Genomic DNA, 22,115 nt, shown 5'->3' with positions numbered 1-22,115 from the left:
GATGGTGATGGGGCTCCGGCAGAGGCACCAAGCCGTCCGGAGACAGAGCGGCCGGAATGTTTTCTAGCGAGCCTGTGGCCTGGCGAAGAACCACCTTCCGCCTACGGAGGTCTGGTCGCGGAGACCGCGAGCGGGAGCGGCTTTGTCTGTGTTGAGCTCCAATATGGTCCTTAACGACAGAGAGAGCTGTCTCAGCAACCTGTGCCCCTATAACAGGCATGATTTCTGCCAATTCGTCCCGGAGAAGCTGCTGAATGGAGCCCCGGACCACTTCCATGATTTTACCGGGCAGAGCATCAATTTCGCTCTCCAGGTTGTACAGGCGGCTCTCCACCATTGGCAGCCTACCAAGCACTGTGCTCGCCGACTGCTGCGACACGCTAGTCAGCCCGGATGCGACCGAGGCACTCTCATCTCGGTCCTCCGGCTCGGCTAGTTCTATAGGCTCGGAAGGACCAGCTTCAGGGTCTTTACGTCCCTCTAGCCTAGCCTCCAGCTCCTGAATTTTCCGCGCTAAGAATTCTGTTTGGCGCCTGAGTTCAACATTTTGCCTCTGTAGGGCGGCTTCCGTAGAAGAGAGGGAGGGAGAGAGAGGCCCGGAGGCAGCCCTAGCACAATCACTCACTTTGTTTTGGGCGGTCGCTAGAGGCGGGAAATCCCCAGCGCTGAAGTTCGGCGACCTCGCCTGGGTCCCGGACTTCACAGCCGTCTTGACATGCCCGGACTTGCCCGGCGCAGAAGGGGCCTTGCTGTCCTTGGCATTGGTGGGCGGAGCTTGCTTCTGAGCCGACTTCCGCTTGCTTTGACTGCGTGATGGTCCCGGCTTGATCGGTTTCCGGTACTTGCCGACGCAGCCGGCAGCACCGGTGAAGTGGGCACCCGCGCACAGCAGACATCGGGGGGTGCACTCATGTTGTGCTATGCCCTCGGGTGTGGTGGCCACCTGAGAGCCGCAGAGGCCGCAGCGTCCCGACTGCGGCCGCGGGCAGATGTCAGCCCGGTACCCCACCGTGCCGCATCGATGACAGGCGGGGATCGTCTTCTTGTACAGTCTCACAGGGATGCCCTGGTCGCTGAAGAAGATTTGGCGGGGTACCTTCTTCCCTTGAAAGGTGACCACTGCGATGGCGGTGCCGCCCAGCTTGCGCACGGAAAGGATTCCCCCTGTCTCCACTCCAGCTTCTGCTTGAGGGAGGCCCACGTTTCGCTGGGGTGAACGTTGATCACTCCCTTGCAGACCTCCCCAGAAGCCTTGGCGTGCCCGCGAAACAGAAGCTGGCGGTCGCCGACCGTCAGCGTGACTTCGCCGAGGAGCTTCTCAGCGGCTGGCACAGAGTTGAGCCCACACACGAGCACATTTTGGTCCCACACGGGCCACACAGAGAGTTGCACCTCTCCGCAGTCACGTGTTATGTTGCGCACGGCAACTCCAGCTTCACCTGGAGCGAAGGTTGCCTTCAGATCCAGCGTCTTGCGTGGCTTGAGCACCACGATGAGGTCGTCGCGTCCAATGCGCGGCGTCTGCTGCGGCCGCCACTGGGGTTTGCATTTTGCGCCCTACAAGGCCGAGCCACCGACACTCCCTTGCGGAGCGTTGGCCTCGATAAACTCCCCTATCGTATTGTGTAGGCCTAGTACCACCTGAGGATCTTAAGGTGCGGTTGAGGCGGGCATCAGATGTCAGAATTACTGCGCCATTTCCTTTCCTGAAAATTGAAAATTCGTTTTGAGGAAAGAAAATGATCCAGTAACTCTCACATATTGCGGTGGACACCCGAACCGCGCAGTGAGGGAGGGGATAAAGGAGAGAGTGAAAGAAGCAAGGAAGAAAGATGTGCCATAGTTGAGATCTCCGGAATAATTTCGACCACTTGGGGATCTTTGAGGGGACAGGGTAAGCAAAAAATCTTTAAAATATCAATTTTTAATTTTTTGCCAAATGTGAAATTACATCCTTTTCTGCCTTGTTTGATGTACTACACTTTATTCTGTGCAAATTATATAAACCTGAAAATGCGATCTGAAAGCAAAGCGGTGAGCGACACCCCCCCCCCCCCCCCCCTTTACGAGCGATGTGTTTTCTCCGTCTTTACTAAAAACTAAAAAACTCGAAATGCTGCGAATTGAGCTGCAAGAGAAAGCGCTCTGGCAACCTTCCAAGCTTTCTGGCAACCATCCTGAACCCAAACGAGTCCTTCAACAACGTCGTATGGGTGTGTGTGTGCTCATTGAAGATTGGGTGTGTGCTCATTGAAGACATTGAAGATTGCTACATTAGATGCTATTCTCACCTTCAATGATGGCCCCATCGCAAGAACTAAAGTTCTTGAGGCATGCGGTCTAAGTCCGGGCAGCAACACTGTCCGCTGGCTGAAGCAAGTCGATCGGCTTCGAGTTTACTTTGCTGATCCAGTTACGCAGCAAGTGACAAAACAGGCACGAGAAGCTAAATGGCAGAAAAAGAAGCGCCAAGCTGACCTAGATGATAACTATGAAGCTAGTGCCTACTGAATAAATTGGTCAAAATGAGTTGGCTAAGGGGAAATCTAGGGATAGAAGATTTTGTTTACTTTAAACTCAGTTTTCTCAAAACAAGATTTTTTGTTACGTCGGTACCATTATTTTCGATAATGACAATAGATATCAAGCTGATTTTTTCTGTGTATACATTACATATATGTGGCAATTTACTGTACCAAAATTACCTTCGTGCAAATAACATTGTTTGTTTTAAAATAAAAATATATACAAAATTTGGTCAAAATTAGGGTGTAGAAAGTAAAAATCGCTAATAATTTCATTTCTCGTATACTAAAATAATTTCGGTACAGCGGTTAGAAGGTGAAATTCTGAACAAAATGAAGTGAATATCTTGCTGCTATCTTTATTAGTTGCTGAGAAAATTGCACCACAATATGCCTCAAAATACATGGGAAAGATGGGGCTTACCCTGTCCCTGATATCGCACAGCGCACGGTAAACTGATAAATTGGTTTTTGAGGAAAGAAAATGGGCGGTATCCGTCTCGCATATTTCGGTGCACACCTGAACCGCGCCGTAAGGGAAGGGAGGAAGGTGGGAGTGAAAGAAGAAAGAGATAAAGAGGTGCCGTAGTGGAGGTCTCCGGAATAATTTCGACCACCTGCGGATCTTTAACGTGCACTGACATCGCACAGCACACGGGCGCCTCTTGCGTCTCCATCGAAACGCGACCGTCGCAATCGGGTCCGATAAAATTAAAGAAATTGTTTTTTTATTGTAGTGTTTTAGAGCGCAGCTCTTTGGCGCCCGTTTAGCGGCGTCGCCGTTGTCCGTTCAGCGTTCGTTGTTTTCATTGGCGTTGGCGTTGACGTTTTACACACTGATCATTTTAAGCAAAGGAAAGGCGCATTACTGGCTCTCTGGGTCAGTGGACGGCTGAATTGCGCTTTTGCGTTGTTGCGGCCGCAACAGCCGTTGCCTAGCAACCATCACGGTGGACACCCGAACCGCACCGTACAGGAAGGAAGGAAGTGGGAGTGAGAAAAGAAGACAAAGAGGTTCTGTAATGAAAAAATGAAAATTGTATTTGAGAAAAGGAAATGGAGCAGTAACTGTCTCGCATATCTCGGTGGACACCGGTCATCCGTTTGTAGAGGAAGGGAGGAAGTGGGAGTGAAAGAAGAAACAGAAAGAGGGCTCGTAATGAAAATGGATTTGAGGAAAGGAAATTGAGGAGGTTGCACCGCTGCGCGGAGGAGAGACCAAAGTTGGCACGATTCCAGCGAGAGGACGGACACCGCGAGCACGGACGGACACCGCGAGTTTGAGCCATTAAAGGCTTTCGCCTTAAAATCCAGGCGCTGACAAACAACGACAAAGAGGGGACAGAACGCTGTGTCCTCTCTGTGTCGTTGTTTGTTAGCGCCTGGATTTTTCACGAAAAATCCATCAGTCCCAAAATGACTGATGGATTTTGAAAATCAATAAAAAAAAGACGGAATGAGATGGAATCGGAATTGTAAGTGGCTTCAAATCACTTGGTGTCATCTTTCATGAGAAAATGCTGTGGGATTGTAATATTGACAGCATTCTTCCGAAACTTGCACGAGTAGTAGGGCAAATGTATAGGCACCGAACTATTCTTCCAGTCAATATTAAAAAACTTCTATATAACTGATTATTCTGTTCACAGCTACAATACAGTGACGTTTTCTGGGGTACCACGTCCCTGGGTAATAGTGAAAAAAAAATTATTCTTCAAGAAATAGGCCATACGATGCATATTACAATTTCTTTGGGGGAGAAATTCTAGAAGCCCCTGTACTGTGCGATGTCAGCGCACGTTAAAGAACCCCAGGTGGTCGAAATTTCCGGAGCCCTCCACTACGGCGTCTCTCATAGTCTTAGTCGCTTTTGGACGTTAAACCCCATAAACCAAACCAAGCATATTACAACTAAACAGGGAACAGAGCTCCACCAACTATTTCATAATTTTAAATGCACTGAAAATCTTTTCCTTGTACAGCTTTCAGTTATTATCGCGCTTTAAGAAGGAAGTACGAAATAATATGCTACAACTGCAAACTTTGGCATTAACTAGAAATAATCAGACGTATAACAAACGCAATATTTTTCCATGGCATATAGAAACTATGAGGACAAATTACGGACAGCAAATGCTATCCTATCAACTACCAAAGCACCTCTATATACTGCAAAACAGCAATGTTGATATAAGTGTCATCTTTTAATGCCCTTTTTGTACATTATGCCAAAACACGTTTATAACTTTATTCATTTTTTTTCCTTTACTCCTTTTTTTCTTGGCTTTATTAACTTTGTATCTATTCCTGGTTCTTTTCTCATAGTGTTATTTTTGTATACACATGTAACATTGTCTTTGTGAAGTACGCCTGTGCCGTGCCAGGAAAGAAAGCTGTGAAAAGAAAAACCCTGCTTGCCGATATCTGTGTGCCAGGGGTCGAGGGCCTGTCAAGCTTTGTGGCTTTTTCCCTCGGCTCCTTTTCATACCTATAGGCATGAATAAAGATTATGTTTATTATTATTATTATTATTAATTGTATTACTGGCCGCATTTCGTCGCAATTTCATCGTAGCCTCCGAATGGCATTGAAACGTCCTTGAGATAAGTCATGCCTTGTGTTGGTATGCACATATACCTAAACTTGTGTGGCCCACTTAGCGAACCATCTTTGAACTTCAACTTTGACATTCACCTTGATTTTCTGACTTTGACCTTTCAATTTGACATTAACGTTTGACCTTGAAATTTGAACTTCTGACCTTGCAAGCTGTCGGCAGACGCAGTAAGAAAGCTACCTGGTAATTAAGTTGTGTCACGTGATTCAGTTCACAGTTGTGACGTCTGGTATGGGGCACATATGACAAGAGGTGTGCGCTTGACTTAGGAAGTACTTTGATTTGGGCTGGTTGGTTCATATCTTGAAAGTAGTTCGGACGGCGCGAAAACAACAAAGACAAAGGAGACACGAACACAACAGGACGGGCGCCCGTCCTGTTGTGTTCGTGTCTCCTTTGTCTTTGTTGTTTTCGCGCCGTCCGAACTACTTTCAAGCTTGACTTAGACGCAATGGACGAAGTAGAGCGCGCTGAGGAGCGCACGTATAGTGAACTGCATCTTCGAACATTGCGGCAAGCCGCTTCTGACCATCCGGCACACATCGCTCGCCTTGAGAGGGCTCGTCAGCGAAAAAAGAAACGGGACTGGCAAGGCTAAACGAACGGGGGAAACCCCAGAAGAACGAGAAGAGCGACATGCCAAGGGACGGCATAAAGAAGCAGAGGGGCGACAAAGTAGCTTCCGCTACGTGGAACTCTGTTCGGCATAACTTAACCACTACCGATTTTTGTTATTGCATGTTTGCCGAAAAAAGTTTGTGGTTTTTTGTCGAGGTGAACTGGGGATTGTTTGCATGTTCCTTGCTATTATTTGTCACATTTCTTCGTAACAGAGTGATGATGATGATGATTACTTTTCATGGCTCAGCGCTATTCTGGACAACAAGTGCCATGGCACAAGGTATTCATCTTTCAATCAAGGTGGGATCAAGGAAGTATTCCGAAGCGTTTCATATCCTTTAAGGGATGATGTTTTATGAAGTTTCATAGGCATACAAATGATAAAACTGTAGAATGACGCTAGCCACTGAGTGATACTGATCTGAAGCCATTTCAACCAGTAGTTTAACAAAAAAAATTGGTGCACATGAGTACGACTGCGTCCAGAGCGAGAACTCACAAGCGTTACATATTTGTACCGCTGTCCTTTTGGTTTGCGAAAAAAAAAAGAAAACAAAGCAATACCAACACCCGTTAAAAGTGCTTCAAATTTCTTATGACCCGTTCACTGGTGGAACGGCTTAGAGCATTACACGCACAACAAAATTTGACGTCTAGCTCTAGCTCACGAAGTGCATGCGGATCTGCTTTTGAGAGGTGTAGCATCGCCTAAGAGTCTTCGTGCTGCGCATTATTCAGGATGCAAATCTTTGATACGTTCATTCGCACGGTGCTGGACGGAAGGAACATAGCGTCTTGCAAAACGCTGGTTCAATGCCAGATAGCCCGGCATATCAGGTTGGATGATGCCAGAATGAACGCCGCGTGTGTCTACCGTAGAGGAAAATCCTCTCTAACGGAGAGGGCGACAACGGAAGTATGTCATTGAAGGTGGGGTATTGGCGGTGCGCAGGCTCAGAGCACGAGGGGAACTTTAATGACGGAGGAGGAGCCGACCAGTTTTGAATATAAATACACACCTCTTCATATTTGGAGCGTTCCATTTATTTTTTTCTTTCTGGGGTTTTCCTTCAGGGGTTCCTTTTCCACCATGCGACATTCCAGCAGGCTTGACCTTGCATGAGGCTTGCGCGTGGTTTTCATGTCTTTTTAATTCCCAATTTCTTGTCAGCTGCTTATGTATTACAGTGTACAAAATAAACCGCAACATTTAAGGTTTTATTTTGAAGTACACTTTCTCCCTCCTGTTCATGAGATACAACAACACCATTTGGGCCAACCGTCCTCAATAACCTTATTTTAAGAATTAGTTAATAAAAAGAAATATTTCGGAATATTTACTTGTTTCGCATATAGATTGCAGTTGCTGCAGTGAAACAATTTCACCGGCAAGAGTTTTCTACGTAAGTAGAAGTACAAAGTTTTTTCTGACCTCACATGTTTAGGAGCAGCCGCGGTGGCTCAGTGGCTATGGTGCTCGGCTGCTGCACCGAAAGACGTGGGTTCGATCCCGGCCGCGGCGGCTGAATTTCTTTGGAGGAGAAATTCGAGGCCCGTGTACTGTGCGATGTCAGTGCACGTTAAAGAACCCCAGGTGGTCGAAATTTCCGGAGCCCTCCACTACGGCGTCTCTCATAGCCTTAGTCGCTTTGGGACGTTAAACCCCATAAACCAACCAACCAACCAACATATTTAGGCTTCAGTTTGTCAGCTCACAAATGACATTTTCTTGGTTTGATGACCTTCACGTCTGCTATTTGTTCGGTTCAATCCTCATCGAATATGTTTTCTTTCTTCAAGATGTTGATTTCTTTCTTTCGCGAATTCTTTTCTAACCCTAACGTATGGAACATATAAGGTCGCATATTTTTGTCGTCATGCCGGTCTTGGGCGCACTGCGTAGCCTATCCAAATTTTGGCTTGTCGCTTTCACTGGCTGTGCCGCTGACATCTTCAAGATGTCCTGTCACGTCCTCAATCAAGCAATTTGTAAATTTTGTGCGGCTAACAATCAAAGTTGTTCCTCCGAGCTTTTGCCACAACAGCAAAACTTTGACATGGCCGTCAATGTATTCGCAGTGTTTTTTTTTTTCGGAACAAAAAATAAGTTGTAACTCCGCGACTTCCTTTGGTGTTGTCGAAAGACGCCACGAGAACGACTTCGAAATGCCTAGAAATTTGCGAAAAGGCTGACTGGAAGGAATGGGCGAAAGTCACATCTATTACGTGCTTTATTCTTGAGAAAAACCGACAACGATAAGAGATGCACTAAGCGATAACTAAAACGTCACCGCTTTTCAAGCCCTATGCTCAGCTACGCACACTGCAGGGCAAAGGATTAATTTTTGCTGCCGCTTAGTGAACACACGAGACATAGAACACAAATGCAGAGGACAGACGGCTTAATCAGGGCAAAGAAGGCTTGAACGAAAAATGTAGCGCTTTGACCGGACAAAGAGAGGCGTGGACAGTAGATGGCGAGGACTAACTTGCCCCTCAGTATACTCTGCTAAAATTTAAAAGATCGCAAATTTCTAGGCATTTCTAAGTCCAAGCGAAGTTGCGGCGGTATCCACTTCTTTTTGTTGTGAAAAATAAGCACTGCAAGTACACTGACGGCCATGTCAGAGTGTTGGTGTTGTGAAGCAAGCTCGGAGGAACAACTTTGATCGTTAGCAGCACAAAATCGACCAGTTGATTGATTGAGGACGTGACAGGACATGTTGATGACGTCAAAGGGGCTTATGTGAAAATGGACAAGGAAAGGTTGGAATGTTACGCAGTGCGCCCAAGACCGGCACGACGACAAAAATGTATGACCTTATATGTTTAGGATCATTTTCAAGAGAAAAGAATTCGCGAAAGAAAGAAAGAAAACATATTCGGTGATCATTGAACCCAACAGCAGACGTGAAGGTCATCAAACCAAGGAAATGTCATTTCTGAGCTGACAAACTGAATCGTAAACAAGTAAGGTCAGAAAAAAACATTGTATCTCCACTTAAGTTGAAAACTCTAGCCGGTGCAATAGTTTCACCGCAGCAACTGCAATCTATATGCGAAACAAGTAAATATTCCGAGATATGCCCTTTTATAACTAGTTATTAAAATCAGGTTATTGAGGACGGTTAGCCTCGGTTGTGCTGTTGCATATCTTTAAAAGGAGCGTGGAGGGTGACTGTAAGATAAAGCCTTAAAAGGTGCCGTTTATTTTGCACCCTGTAAAACGTAAGCAGCTGAAAAGAAATTGGAATTAGAAAGGCTTTAAACCCTGCGCAAGCCTCATACAAGGCCAAGCCTGCTGGAATGTAGCATTGTCATGTGTTTCTTAGTAACTGGACTTGGTGGGCTTAATTAGATGGGACCGAAATGAAGAGAGCCGCGTGCTCAGAAATTCAATCACGTAGATGGATGGCCGATCTGCGCTAAGCCTTACCCCACCCGAAAACCTGAAGGTCGGTTTTGATGGAATGCTCCCAAAACCACCTGTGTGAATAGTACTATATCAAATGTGTTGATCCTCTGGCCTTCTTTACATTCGCAAAAATTAAAAAAGAAACGTGGCCTCCACTCATCTCTCAGCAGAAAAATTCGTTACGACGAGTTTGCCGAAGACGTTGTTTATTTTACTGTCATGATAAGAAAACCAGTACAAATAAGCAATATGAGAACCGGGACTGCAAACGCCTACGAGAGCCGAGAGAAACGAACGCGACCTCAAAGGCAAGAGAAAGAAGGAAGGTGCAAGTAGTATTGTTTGATTTGAAGCATCGCAAGGCCGAAAGCCAAAGAAGAGAGCAGAGAAAGAAACGGACAACACAGCGCTGAACTAACAACTGACATTTATTTGGCACGCTGCACGTATGAATACATTCAGGCACCAAAATAGAAAACAAAGCAAAGAGCTCATTCATGCACTGGGATTCTGCACGCCAACACAAGCTAAGATGTGCAATTCAGGAAGCGAAGTTCTTTTTGAGATAAAGACACTGATGGAGCGCTTACACATGTGTCACCATACGTCTTGATGTTCGAAGCCTCGATTATTTCACGGCATAGCTTATCTCTGTTCCTATCCACAACTCTGCAAAATTCAAACTGTGCGGTGCACTCGCACTCACGGCAGTGCATGCTGAGGTTACGGGACTCTTTATTATCAACATTGTTGCGGTGCAGCCTAAGCCTATCATTCAAGCACTGTCCTGTCTGGCCAATATAAAACCTATTACAAGTGAGAGGAATAGAATACACAACATTTTTTTTACACTTCACGAATTTCCACTCATGATTTTTCGGGCAAACGGGGATAGTTTTCCCTGCATTGTTGACACGCATGCACAAACTTAATAACTTAATGGGGGCCGAAAAAACAACATCCACTCCGGCTCTTTTTCCAACACTTTTCAAATTATTTGATATCTCTTGGATATAGGGAATGGCTGCTACTGGCTTACTTGTTTGACATTCAGGACTCGGGGAGCATTTCAGTTTCTTCAACAAAACATCAGCCACAGAAGAAAGAACATGCAGCGGATAGCCACAAGCAGTAAGCCTCTCTACCTGGTTGCTAAAGCTGCGTGCGGTTTTATGTCGACAAGATTTTGTAAGTGCGCTCCTGAAGCTTGACATAACAATTACTCTTTTAACAAGCTTCGAGTGCGCGGAACTATATGGTAGCAACGATTTATTAGCCCTAGGCTCGAAAGACCAGCACACACTGCAAGGTGAAAACTGCAGGCTCAAGTCTAGAAATCTGATTGTGTCCTCTACAGGAACTTCATGAGTTACTTCAAAAGGGGCAAGAACATCAGAAAATACACCTGAAACTTTGGACACTTCCCTAATAAAGGCTTCGCGGTCACAGGTGAGCAAAACTAGATAGTCATCCACAAAGCGAGAAACTGCTGCAACAGTCGTGCCATTTAAGCGGTTATTTAGTTCTCTGTCATGCATAGCTAAAAAGAAATCACTCAAAATTGGGGCAATGCAGGAACCGATACAAATGCCCTTCTTCTGAATAAAAATTCGACCTTCCCACTCTGTATACGTGGATTCAAGGTAGGCTAATAACAACTCTAAAAAGTTCTCCACCGACATGCCGGCTGCGTTCAGAAAGCGAACGGCACCATAATTGTCAATGACGTCCCTAATGCACAAAAGGAGACTGTCATGCGGAATGGGGTAGTAGAGGTCCTTTACGTCAATAGAAAAAGCACACAGTTGCTTGTGATGGTAGTAGTCTAGGGTGCTAATCACGTCAAGGGAATTCTGAACCTGGAAGGGATCGTCACCTGGTAGTTTTGTTAGCTTTTCTTTCAGAAACTGTCCTAAACATTTTTGCCAGGAACCTTTCTCGGAAACAATAACGCGGAACGGCACGTCAGTTTTATGTGTCTTAACAGTAAAAAACATGGTCAAGCTGGCTTTTTACAGTTATTTATACACGTAAACAGCTTGTCTAAGTTATTCTGCTTACACAACTTTTTCACCTTGCATTTAGACTTCGCAAGACTTGTTTTTCTCCCCTCCTTACACACAGACTGGACGGCATCCATTGCTTTTTTGTTGAAACTATCCTTAGACATAACGACAAAACCCCCTTCCTTATCCGCAGTCAACAGGGCCAAAGAATTGTCACGTAGATACTCCACAGACTTATTGATGGGTAGCTTCTTAGACTGATTCCTATGGCGGGAGAGAACATCGACACCTTCTGAGATGCATCTGCTGGCCTCAGTAGCTGGAGCATATCCGGATATATTATGCCTTACCATAGCAAGAAGCTCTGGGGCACTTTTTCGGGGCTCAACGGCGAACTTTGGGCCAAGATCCAGCACTTGACGCACATGGGCCGGAAGCGGGGCGCCGCTCATGTTCACACCACCACAGACGTCTTGTGGCAGCAGCAGCTTCCCACGCTTCGCAACCTCGATCCGAAGAAACATCGTGGGTCCGTTGGCCAGGTTCACAACATGAGCGGCGCCCCGCTTCCGGCCCATGTGCGTCAAGTGCTCGATCTTGGCCCAAAGACTCTTAGGCGGTGCTCCACCTCTCAAAAGCAGATCCGCATTCACTTCTTGAGCTAGAGCTAGATGCCAAGTTTTATTGTACGCGTAATGCTCTAAGCCGTTCCACCAGTAAACCTGTCATAAAAATTTTGAAGCACTTTTAACCTGTATTGGTATTGTTTTCTTTTCTTTTTTTTTCGCAAACCGAAAGGACAGCGGTAAAAATCAGGGTGTCGAACCGGAACTGAACCTGAACCCGAAACCGGAACCGAACCCGAATTTTTGCCCGGAACTGGAACCGAACCGAACCCAAATTATTTTCGCCATCTTGGAACTGAACCAGAACCGGAACGATTCAAAGGAACCGTTCCGAACCGGTTCGGGACTCGGTTCCACCGCACATTTTGTGCAACACGGCATACTTTTTTTCTTCTTTTTTCAGACTAAATTGCATATGCCAGCGTGTAGATTTACCCAGCGAAAGCTGTCGGCGCTATGGAATGCGAAAATGGCATCCAGTCGAAATGGCACCCAAGTCAACAACAAAACTGAAAGAAGTCTCGTGTCTAGGAAGAAAGCTAATTGGCGTTTCCGCTATATGCTTTTGGTAATTCTAAAGTATTTTACACCAGATTGACGTGAAATGTTGAATTTTATAGTATCCCCCTTTCACATGCTTATGTACAGCTTTACTCGAGTTGTTAGCACTTTAATTCGTAAAGCGCTGAGAGAGAATGGTTCCCTTTTCTTTGTGTCGAGTACCATAAATATGTGAAACATAGGCGCAATGACCCATCACGTTGTGCAACATTTACTTTCTGCGCAATGACCCATCACGTTGTGCAACATTTACTTTCTGAGGCATTTCTTGTCTCAGATAGCAGATAATAAATAAGACCCCTCACGATGGCTCAGTGGCTGTGGTGCTCGGCTGCTAATGCCAAGGTCGCGGGTTTGATACCGGTGGCGAGGTCGCATTTTGATAGGACGAAATGAAAAATGCGTATGTGCTGTGCGATGTGAGTGCACTTTGAGGAACCCCAGCTGGTCTGCGCTAATCTGGAGTCCTCCACTACAGCGTTCCTGATAGACTCTGCGCCGCTTTGACGCGCTAGAGCACACATAATACTATTATTACAAAACAAAGAAATATACATATGTGTTTTATTTTTAAAGAATTAGAACATTATTTGTAGCACGCGACGGAAATAAACAATGAAAGGCGGGCATGTAGCCGCGGTACGATACTTAGAAAAATTCAGGGGGCACTTTGGTTCTCGAAAGCGCACTGTTTGTTTTTATTTACGTTTTATTTTTCATTAACTTTTTTTTGCTCATTTTCCTATTTTATTCTTTTTATTTTTATTTTCATATCTTATCTTTATTGTTTTTATTTTTGTTTATTTCCTTATTTTTCTTGTTTTCTTTTTCCTTTTCCTGACTTTATTCCTTCTTATTTTATTTATGAAACCCATCCATTCACTAGATGCGCCTTTATTCATACTCGAACTTTGAGCCTTCGTGGCGGAGTGGTAGCGTCTCCGCTTCAAATGTCCAAGGCCCTGGTTCGATTCCCACCCTCGGCGCAGTTTCTTTTTAAGCAAAGACGCCGAAAGGCGGACAAATCTGCCGACGCGTCTGCTAACGACAGTATGAGGTATTAAAGGCTTTCGCCTTAAAAAAAGATAGTGATTACACAAAGAGGCAATGCGGAAATACATGCGCTCGCTGAGATGTGAAAAACGCCTAGAAAGGTCCTACTGAAATGAAATGTTACTGGGATGAAGTGATTTTCTGTTATGTCGATGCATAGAAATTGTTCTGCTTATATAAAAAAAATTACAATCGCTAGCGGGCAGCTTCGTCACGCTGTTCTCAGATTGCTGTATATTGAATCCTCTGACGGGCGGCTTATATTTGCCTCTCTGCCGCACATGAGGGAAGCCAACAATAACCGAAAACAAGGAGCACAGGGCATGTACTTTTCTAAAAGTAATTTGTGGTGTTCATCAATACGAGCTTAAAGAGTAATTGCTGTTAACGATAATTGATTAAACTGAAAAAAAACACGCCCCCAATAGGATCCGAACCCTTGACCTCTAATTTTGCTTCCGGTGCTCCACCAACTGAGCTACGGCGACGATTTTTTTCTTTATTGCATGGAAATAGTGCCGAAAAGAAAAATCGCAGTAAATCCATGCCACAAAACACCAGGCTGTGCAATACGAGCCCACCATACCCCTGCAAATCCCCACCTCCCTAAACATCAGAAGTCTAAGAGGCACACCAATGCCTCTAGATAGGGGAGCCAGCAAGGCGGCACTTCCAGGGCAACATATACTCCCCGCACCAAAGCGCACTGCTCATGGAACAAAGATTTCGACGACCCCGGGGTTTCGGCGGCAGTCCATCATGCGGCTCTTGATACTAAACAGTAACAGCAACATAAATAGATCACACGGCAACACAGTTTTTCTCCAGTGGCAAAAAACCGGTACTAATCCGTGTGATTTCAATGTCCTTCTCAAGTGTACGTTCACCGTAATTATGTCCCAGAAACACGTAGCATCACTGCACAGAATAAAACAATGGTGAATGGTCTTTGGTGCATTGCGCAGGCGGCAATTTACCGTCCATGACACAAACATCTCCTCAGCATGAAGTAATGCCTTGACAGGCAGCGTCGGTGTGTGAAGTTTAGAGAAGAACGTTTTTGCAGCAGAAGAAATAAATGTACATTCGCTTAACACGTTTTAAAGCACTGGTGTTAAGGAACTCCAGAAAAGGTTGCCGATACAACAGTACAGGGAAAAAATACCCTGTAAGTACCGGAGTCATCTGCCTTCTGGAGAGGCGATTCAGGCAGTCTAAAGAAAAGCGCAGAGTGAGGAAATTTAAGGTGTCCGCTACTTCCGCGCTGCGGCGACGACCGTCTTATCTTTTTAGCTTTCGGAGTACTTATGTGTACTGCAACCGAACCATCAGAGGGGTCACCAGCGCCACCCTCGTCAATAGCAGCGAACGTAATGCGTGTCTTTTACCCAGAGTGCCACATGAAAAACGTGGTCGAACAGTGAGGGCGGAGGCTGTGCGAGAACCCTCGCTTCGGGTTGTTTGTGTCTGAGGCGAGAGGCTTAAGGTTGGTTCACATGCAAGCGAATGGGCGACTGAGCGGCGCGTCCCAGCGAAAATTTTAATTTGTTGGAACCTCGCCGTTCACAGGCGCGACGACTCAAATACAAGTTATTGCACCGCGGCGTCAGGATTCTCTAGCATTTTCGCGTTCTTTTGTGGAACGCTTTGCGACGGCACACGTACAGCATTCACAGCATTCCACCTCAGGTAGATCGGCTGCAGGTAGATGGGGCATTTTAGACCGCAGCTATTATGCGCCCGTTTCAGCGTTCCGCGTCGTATTCGGCGTAGCCGGCGTAATCGGTTGTCCAAGTAGCAGAGCGAATTAAACGCCACCTGGAAGGTGGCTGCCACGGGATGACCCCAAGAGTAGCTATAGCAGCGTAATACGCCACATTCCAGGTGGGGTGTGATGAGTTGCGCTTAAACTTCTCATTACCAACAATTGCAACCGTCTGTCAATTTTTTGCCACTGAGTGCTCGGATGTACGCCGACCGAATTGTGCACGCGTGTGAATACACATGCTTAAGCGCACGCATGCATGGACACACGCACGCACGCACGCACGCACGCACGCAGACACGCACACGCGCACACGCACACACACACGCCACGGAAATTTTTTTCATTTTTGAAAAAGGGGACTAAACTGCTAACGTAGTAAAGAAACCAACTACAATTCTCTAACCCTGAGTGGGAATCGAGCCAGTGGCGGCGGGCGCAACAGAGAAACTTCGTTTACTGATGCCTTAGGCTACTCAGCCATCTTCAAAGATTCTTTTTATTGTTGCCGCATGGAACATCAGGAACCTCCTTGACCTCGTCTTGCCTTACTTGACTGGGTCGAATTCCGCGACCTAGGCACACAGCCTCATGCCACTATCACTCCCTTGCTCTGCCCGCACATAAAAATTCTTGAAGGCGCACACGTCAAGAAAGGGCGATCAGTCAGGAAGTTCAACTCTCGCAGCACATACTTTCTGAGCTAAAATGAACTGTTCTCTGAACAGTGACCTAGACGAAAGTGGCGATTGTGCGTGTTTATCAAGCATACAGCTTCTTCACTCGCTAAGCAGTCTTATTAACAGGAAATGTTCACCCGGAATTCCGGTGTCCGTCATTACTGGCACAACTCTTATAGTATAAGGCATGACCTCAATGTCCTTTTTAAGAGACTGCTGAAGCGAACTATGTCTCAAACGAACATAGCGTCACAAATAATTTCGTTGTTCAATAGTTCCTCGTTGCTTGCAGATGTAGCAATTCACTGATCATGGTACAAAATTCCGCTTGGCTCGACGGCATGTCCTAACACGTAAGGTCGACGTTTGAAGTCTAAGAAAGGTTTTTGGGGCCTATTGAATGTACATTCTCTGTACTCGCCTTAATATAAGGCCGTCAAGAAAGGCTAGGTAAGGCTGCATGTAGCGGAAGTAATCATCGATCAGAACTTTTGCCAGCTGCCTTCTGGAGAAGCCGTACAGGTATTTTAAGGAAAGGCGAATATTTAGGAAATCGAGTGTGTCAGCACGAAATTCCCTCACGCCTATGTATAGACAAGACAGATGAGCATTTAGTCACCTAATAAGCACAGCTGCCAGGAAGCGGTGATTTTAGGTTTCGAAAAATAAAAATCATGAAACAGGCTACTGGACAAAAACTGCACGAAATACTCACCATACTGTATCAAGGTCGCATGAAATTCTGTCCACGCATGGGCTGCCTTTCAAAGCGCCCCAGAAAAGTCACAAAAGTTCTAATTAACGAATTTACGGTCCTCCCCTTGCATTGCACCAATTGCAACATTGTCACAACGCAACGTCGCATAGAAGACGTCGCAAGTTTGTGTCCGTACAGACACGAAGTGGCCCCAACCAATGCAAGCCTGCTTTTTTATCGTATTCTTTTCATCAGAGCAAGAGACGGAGACGACATCAGCATAGGCCAAAATCTTAATCTTACGCTGTACTAGCGACAAGCCACGATTAGCTGTGTTTTTGAAGAAACTGAGCTATAGGTGGTCGACATATGTATATAACGAGTTACAAAGGCGATGTAGAGCACGTGATGAAAATAAAATATTTTTGGTAAACCCTCTAGATATATGCTTCAGGTGTGCCAGAAGGGGGGGGGGGGGGGGGGGGGGGTGACTGGCAAGCTGCTTTTGGGGTGACAGAAATATGTCTTGGCTGTATATACCTGCAAATACAAGGCAACTTCCGCTCATAGTGGGCCCATACAGCGGTTCTGACGGCGCCCGCTTAAGCATTTTGCACCAGAGAAATTCCCGATTGACACGAGCTTCAAGAGAGACCTATTACTCGCCTGACGGGGACTCCGAAATTGCTGAAGCTGCAAGGTTTTGTAGATGAAAAATCCATCAGTTCTTTTTATGTATCTTATAAGATAGAGTCTAGTACACGTAGCCGGTGTACACTAATTCTGAGTTCATTTGATTTCGCGGCTATTGAGTAAATTTAAATCTTTTTGCCGCGGAGAGTAAAACATCTGGCATTGAGCAAATTTTGCAGTGCTGTTTTATATGCTGATATTACAAAGAAAAGTAAACAGCAAAACAAGGTTGAATAAAAACCTACGTTTAGAATTTTTTATAGTCTGAACCCGTTTGAACCCGTTTGAACCGGTTCGACGCTATCCGGAGCGGTTCGAACCGGAACGGAATGTCGCTCTGGAGCCGAACCCGGAACTGAACCCGAAAAGCGTGAACCCGAAACTGAACCGAACCCGAAAAAATTCCGGTTCGACACCCTGGTAAAAATACGTACCGCTTGCGAGTTCTCGCTCTGTACACAGTGGTACTCTGATGCACCACTTTATATCAGTGTCACTCAATTGCTAGAGTCATTTTGAGTTCAATTTTACCATTTCTATGCATATGAAACTTCAAAAAATTTCATCCCTCACAAAAGGTTAAAGGAGATGAAATGCTTCGGAATGGTTCTTTCATTCCACCTTTAGTAACCTTGTGCCATGGCATTCTTTGGCCAAAACTACCGGTGAGCCATAAAAACTAATCATCATCATCATTCTGTTGCCAAGAAATTCGACAAGTAATAGCAAGGAACCTGCAAACAATCGCCTGTTCACCTAGGCAAGAAACCACAACCATTTTTGCGGCAAACGCTCAATAAAAATGTAGCAGCTGGTGTTTAGTAGTCTGCTCCACGCAGTGTTGGAGCTTTTACTTTTTGATCGCAGAAGCACTATTTCACTAGCAATCCTGGAAGAGATTATATTTGTTCAAAGCCTTTCCAATACTTGCGGAAATAAAAAATAAAATACACATTGCCACGACTCAGATTCGAACCCGCGGTGGCACGAACAGGTCACCTTCGCTGGCCACTGCACGAAAGCTCGATTGTATCGTCGCAGCATATTACGCCTTCCGTTAAACTGCCACACTCTCGCGCAGTGCACTTCATGTCGTAATCATCAACTTTCATCTGCGCGCAAAAGTCATGAAAGAAAGGAAACGCACTTAACTGGCTCCGGTGGTCAATCGCGCGTTTGGGTACGTGGCGGCAGTGACAAATGTGCACGGCTTGCGTTTGCGCTGACAACGTTTTGGCAGAAACGCGGCGCTGGAGCGAAGTTGGTCCTAATGCTAAAAAACAAAGCTTCAATGGTGACGCAATCTAAAAGATGCAGGGAACCTTGCATAAAATTACGCAACTCATTTGCCGCATTAGTAACCGCTGCTCGGGCATGAGGGAAAGCAATACTCTCCTTTTAGTACAAGCCGCATGGCTTACTTATTCCCCTGCCTACATCTCAAGTACAGCTGAATAAGAGAAACTGGCGCCCATATTCAGAACATGCGTCAAACAAGCAGTTGGGCTACCCAACCACACAGCGACTAAGAGTCGGTCTTCATAACAACCTAAGCGTGACTACTGAAGTGATCACCATCTCGCAATACGAACGGCTATCGGCCACACACAACTGGCAGACACATTCTGTCCACTCCAGCTATAGCATACGAACGACAAGGCGGACCAAGGACTGACATATATGACAACGTTTGGTCACCCCATCAATATCTCGGAACATGCGCCCAGATTTCCACGCTGAACGTCGTGCAGAGAGAGCCAAATCGTTAGAGGAACGCTTTCTTAATCATACTTCTGTGGTATATGTAGATGCAGCATATTCCTCGGCTGAGAAGATGGTAACTGTGATCAGCACGGAACGTGGTACACTCATAACTGGGGGCACTACACGCACTCAGTACACGCATGTTGGAGAAGAAACAGCCAATGCTCTAGCCATTGCGGGATCCTCTGTAGAAACCATTGTCAGCGATTGAAAATTGGCGATACTCAACTACGCGTTGGGAAGAATCACAAAGCAGCACGGATTCTTCAAAATTCTCAAACCACACGGCGCATTCACCTAATCTGGACGCCTGCTGACGCCTCCTTCGCTGGTAATGAAGCCGCTCTTGAGGTTAGCAAATAGATCAGGTTCAAACCTCGCTTAAAATATTCGCCGCCAATCTTAAGCATTCTGTACTTATAGTGGTGAAAAACTACCCCGGGAATTCGGCAGAATACCGTGCCCTTAAAAGAGAGTGTGCTAGAGGACAACTGACTCCCTTTTAATGTCTATAGGCTAATTCTTGTTCATTGTGTACAGCAGGAGATCTCGTTGTGGTCGCCGCGTCAGTGCCGCTTGCCCAAAAACCAATCACGTCGCTTTTGACATTTGCAGAAGACGGTTGCGCACTCGCTCAATGTAACTCGTTTACAGATTTTTGGCTTTCACTAGAACTTTTTTTGTTCTTAGTGCACACCACAAGAGCAGCTAAAGCGAAATACGTCAGGTTAGTGGCGTGATGCAGATGGGTAACTGTTGGTTCACGAGGAGTGAGCCGTAAGGTATCAACAAGGCAGACCTTTGCTGTATTCACTAAAGTCACTCTCTCCTTCGTGCATGCGCATTCCCGTGGTTCATGTTCACTCATCGTGAGTTTGAAAGCTCTATGGAGCCCTGCAAGCATCCGCGAGGGTTAGAAATCGTGAACAGAGAGTGATGTCCGAGTGCTCAACAACTTTTGGATGACCGAAGTATTCTATTTTCCCGTAACTACCGTATTTACTCGCATATAGGTAGACCATTAATATAGGTCGACCCATATACATTGGACTCGCCGAGAAATAAAAAAATTATTCGAATATAAGCCGACCCATATAAGTCGACCCATTGTACTAGAACTTTTGCTAGATTTTAACTAACGCAAATCCTTCATTTTTAACATACGTGTTATGCGCGACTACGGCTTCGACATGCACGCCGGAACTTTTGTTTTGATCACGACCCTCTATAAACTATAATACACAGGCTTTGGTACCTATTTAAACGCCAAAATATACTGCTTCCAAGCTGTCTACCACAATAAGACCACTGAAATGAGCGAAAGAGCAATGCAGGTGCACACAGCAATTCGCTGTGTGCACCCGAATGGTGACGATGGAGACTGCGACTTCGGGCGCCATCCATGGACGGCACTTGGAAGCTCATGCTCGCCTACGTGGCCTCCAAGCACAAGCGCTCCGCGATCAAGTGCACCTTTGCTCGCAGCCGGAGCTGATCGCACAGGACACGGCGCGTGCATTTAGAAGGGTATTGCCGCCTGAGTCATGGAAAGTTCGGGTGCGGCGCTTACAAGGATTTACTTTTTTTAAACATTTCCTTCGGGAAAACGGGGAGCGGCCCATACACGAGCGTGGCCCCTACACGCGTTTATACGGTATTTCCGAACGTTTTTTATTACACTTGCGAACACTAATTTTTCCTTTATTGTTTGTGTTTTTTCTGCGACCATACCAGTGCAGCCGGCGCTGCTTGAAACGGCGGGCGTGACAACAGAACTCCATTAGCTCGCTACTTTTGCTCTCTTTGGTCACGAATATAGGTCGAGGTTCTTTGGTACCGAATATAGGTGGATAACTAATTATGGGCAACATTTCTGAAGAAAAAAGGGAATGGAATCTGTCAAAACTTCAATGGGCTTTATCAATGAAAAGTTCGAAGAATTTAGAACAGAGATCTCTGAGCTCAAAAAGACCCTGTCTGACGAGAAAAACGTAAACCAGGAAATGAAAAAAGAAAACAACCGACTGACAAATGAAGTGAAAACTCTCAGGTACGAATTAACTGAACTGCAGCAGTACAGTAGAAGAAATAACCTTGAAATCAAAGGCATCCCTCCAGCACCCAGTGAAAATCTGATTTCAGTGATGACATCGATCTGTCATCTCTTGAGCACGAAGTTCGATGAATCCGATGTTGAAGCTATCCATCGTGTGCCCTCAAAAAACAAGGATGAACCCAACATCATTGTTAAGTTTGCTTCTAGGAAAGTGAGAGACAGCATTCTGAAAACAGCGAAAAAGCAACGGTTAGCTGAACACTACACTTCTGAGCTTTGACGATCACGAGAATCCCGTGTTCATCAACGAACATTTGTGCCCGGCAAACAAAATTTTGCTAGGTAAAGCACGGAAAGCCAAAAAGGAAAAACAGTGGAAACACACATGGGTATCAGATGGCAAGATCCTGATGCGCAAGACAGATACCTCGCATGTTCTACATATAACCTGTGACGATGATCTTGCTCAGGTAGTCTAGAAACATGGCCTTTTCCGTTGAGGAAATCAGTGCTAAGTGGCACGAGAGCGAAAACCTTTCCATTTTGCATTGCAATGTCCGCAGCATAAATAAAAATCTAGACCAACTCACTGTACATTTATCGCAACATTCTTTCCAGTATGATCTTATCACTGTAACTGAAACCTGGCTTAAGAAAGGAGAAATACCGTACATACCGGGTTACACAACGCTATCTTTACCAAGAGATAGCACCGCACGATGGGGTGGCGTTGCTCTTTTTATAAAAAACGGCATAGATTATCAACAGCTCTCGGATTCCTCTCTGAGCTCTAAGACCACGGAAGCACTTTTTATTCGCCTTAAGACAGACGTCGTAAGAGGCGTGGTATATCGTCCGCCAAACACGTGCACAAGTCAGTTCATATCTGATATGGAGTCCGTTCTGGTTCCTCTGATGTCTTTTAATAATCAGTTAGCAATAGTTGGTGATTTCAATATTGACTTATCAAGGGATGACTGTCCAGATTATATTTTCTTACTGGAATCGTTCAACCTCAAGAACGTTATCAATGTGC

At 45.6% G+C, this 22,115-nt stretch overlaps 1 pseudogene; it reads left to right on the top strand.

The window, feature by feature from the left end:
* The first annotated feature begins 20,893 nt into the window (after positions 1-20,893).
* On the top strand, positions 20,894-21,752 carry LOC149366848 (uncharacterized; annotated as a pseudogene).
* Positions 21,753-22,115: the final 363 nt, after the last annotated feature.

The sequence above is a fragment of the Amblyomma mixtum genome, chromosome 1 (assembly GCF_055824585.1).
Source record: "Amblyomma mixtum isolate Tamu chromosome 1, ASM5582458v1, whole genome shotgun sequence".
In the NCBI taxonomy this organism is placed as follows: Eukaryota; Metazoa; Arthropoda; class Arachnida; order Ixodida; family Ixodidae; genus Amblyomma; species Amblyomma mixtum.
This window is presented reverse-complemented; position numbering and strand designations above follow the sequence as displayed.